General features: G+C 39.2%; 1 protein-coding gene across 1 annotated transcript in view; it reads right to left on the reverse strand.

The window, feature by feature from the left end:
- The window catches only part of DLGAP2 (discs, large (Drosophila) homolog-associated protein 2), a 109909-nt gene extending 108311 nt beyond the window's left edge, over window positions 1–1598 (reverse strand). Inside the window, exon 1 of the mRNA XM_009333207.1 lies at window positions 1538–1598. The gene's annotated coding sequence lies outside the window, so the exon portion shown is untranslated. The remainder of the gene's footprint in view (window positions 1–1537) is intronic.
- Window positions 1599–2980: the final 1382 nt, after the last annotated feature.

The raw sequence follows: 2980 nt of genomic DNA on the forward strand, positions 1-2980 counted from the left end.
GAGGCTGCCCAGGGAAGTGGTTGAGTCCCCATCCCTGGAAGTATTTAAAAGACGGGTAGATGAGGCGCTTAGGGACATGGTTTAGTGGGCATCGTGTGTTGGGTTGACGGTTGGACTCGATGATCTTAGAGGTCTTTTCCAACCTTAATGATTCTATGATTCTATGATCTGAATTACTTTCCAACTGTTAGATGAGATGAATTCTACCCCTGGGCACCTGACCTCCTTCCTGTGTGCTGTGAAATGGGGCAGCAGGGCAAAAAAACCCCAAATGTCCAAGAAGGCTTAGAGATGTCCTCATGCCATGACTCCTCCATAGGATTCACGTATGAGATTCCTAGGGAGCCTCACGTTTAACCGTATCTTCCCTCTTACACTGTCTTAATTAAGGCAGAAACTGCCTGAAGGTTCTTCAGCCTCTTCCTTAACACATCCTTCTGTCCGATCTTTGGAACTTATCCTGTAGCTTTTTTTTACTTGTTTTTTAATATTAAGTAGAGAAACAAGTCCCATACTGATATTTTTACACTGAATGTTTATGGAACTCTCTGACTTGAGTGTAACTGAGTGGCAACACTGCTTGTCTTAGAAAATCCTGTTCTAAGAGATTATTTAAACATAATGACATCCCCTGCCTGAATTCATGCTCCTTGTTCAAATTGTTTGGTTTTTTTCCTTAATATAGCAACCATGATTTATCTTCCTATCAGTGTGCAACAATAAGGTCAGGGTGAGAGTTTATAATATTCTTGTCAAATACAAAGATGTCTTAATAACACAAAATAAACTGTTGCAATGTATTAACATGAGTATATGCATAGAAGGAGAAAAATTAGTTCCACTAACTTCTGAAATTTAAGTACTCACTTTGAATAAAGGGAGCTTTAACTAGCAAAGACACAAAAACCACTTTCAATATTTCTCTTCCAAAAATAACCACACAAAGTAATTGCATATAAATAAAAAATTTGATGGATTTCACATAAAACAGTGACAATCTGTGTATGAAATTCTGGGAACAGAAACTCAATTTTGCACAATCTAAAAGGTATAAATCTGGCTACATTGAAGCCAGTGGGATATTTTACTACTAGCTGTGTGAGACAGAGGTATCAAGATTTCACTCATGGAATCCATGAGTTTCTGATTTCTTCTCGCTTCTGTTATTTTTTTAACTTTAAAAGGTAACATTGAAAACTTTTAGGGGTAAGACAAAAAGAAAAAGACAAAAGAAGGAAAGTTGATAATTTCCTTGAACACCTTTTGAATTCTTGGTTGCCTGGGTGTTACCCAAACCTGATGTTTTTCTGCTTTCGATTCTCTAGCCTTATATAGCAGGTGAGAAATTCCCAGAAGGATTGGACTGAGAGGTTTTTGGCCACTCTCATTAACACCGCCTGGTGCCGTGCCTGCTGTAGGCTTTGTGGCTGGAGAAAGACTGTATCACAGAGCAGCCTCCTGCCTCCTCACCCCCATAGCTGCACCCAGCCTCTGGATGTACAAGCAGTACAAATTATCTGAGAGATGATATCTGTACCTAGCTCCTCCTCTGGTGTCCCTGGAAAACTGAAGCCCGACTTGAGCAGATCGCCACCCTCTTCTTCTGAAAAGACAGAAACAAAGTAGCTATTTAATAACTCTGATATTTTAGTATATCCAGTCATAAACTCTCCACTAGTTTTTAAATCCACTCAGTGATACCTATTACCATTCAGTACCTCTGATACTGTGAAGCTGCTGAGGTACTATTATCTGCAGTATCTAGTCCTCTTTGCCAGTTGTTCTAGTGTTCTTCTATTATATTTTTCAAAATTTTGCCAGATGTTTTCACATCACTAGTGTCATAATACTAATAAATACCTTTTTTTTAACATCATCTATGCTGTTCTTTTCAGCTTTGCTTAGTCACATGGAATTCTACTAAATACTTAATGTATTTATTCCAGGAAGAATCATTATTGTCAGTCCTCCAGTTGTACCTTTAGCACTTCCCAACTCTGATGATAATAATGCCACTCATGATTCTCAGGCCAATTTCCTTACCTTTTATTCAAAACCATTTCAATTCTGCAACTCTGATAATGCTGTGATGGTGACTTTCTCCTATCAATAACATTTACTTTTTTGCCAGAGACAACTTCTGTAATTCTAGAAAAGTACTAAGGCTCAGATGATATGTCTATGCTGTATGAATGCAGTGAGGTACGCAGAAACCTGCTGAATGGCCTGAGTGCAGCTCATAGCTACCCTGCCTATATCACTTTCAGAATTCCAGTTTGTTGCTTCTGCATTGCACTCTTGTCATGCTGGCATACAAATTAATTTGGACCTGGCACCTAGCTCAGATATTTCTAACACAGAGCTGCATATGGAAAATTGGGTCAGTAACACTTCCTTAAGGTACAAGATTGGCTTGAGAATACAGATTAGGATATAAAATACCACAGTGACCTGTTTCATGTAAGTACGCAATAATATCTTTTTATTTTTTTTTAAATGTTTTTGCCCTATTATACATATTTGCTGGTGTCTCAGCTGAGTGGAAGTTGTTTGAGCATATAGAGCCTTCAGCTGTACTCTTTCTTACCATCTGTGTGTGTTACAAGCACCGACACCTCAAAAGAACAGCAAAAGAATGGAGTACTCCATAGCCTCTCACTATACATTCAGCCACAGAAAGACAAAATCAGGTATTGCAGACCATGTTTCTGTAGTGCATGACGAAGGACTGATGACTTCTAAATAACTCACATCAGCTGTCCTGGTTTCAGCAGGGATAGAGTTAATTTCCTTCCTAGTAGCTGGTACAGTGCTGTGGTTTGGATTTAGGATGAGAACAAAGTTGATAACACACCGATGTTTTAGTTGTTGCTAGGTAGTGCTTACACTAGCCAAGGACTTTCTAGTTTCCCATGTTCTACCGACTGAGAAGACTGGAGGTGCACAAGAAGCTGGGAGGGGGCACAGCCACACTGGCCAA

Source organism: Pygoscelis adeliae, unplaced genomic scaffold (genome assembly GCF_000699105.1).
Source record: "Pygoscelis adeliae isolate BGI_AS28 unplaced genomic scaffold, ASM69910v1 Scaffold57, whole genome shotgun sequence".
Lineage (NCBI taxonomy): Eukaryota > Metazoa > Chordata > Aves > Sphenisciformes > Spheniscidae > Pygoscelis > Pygoscelis adeliae.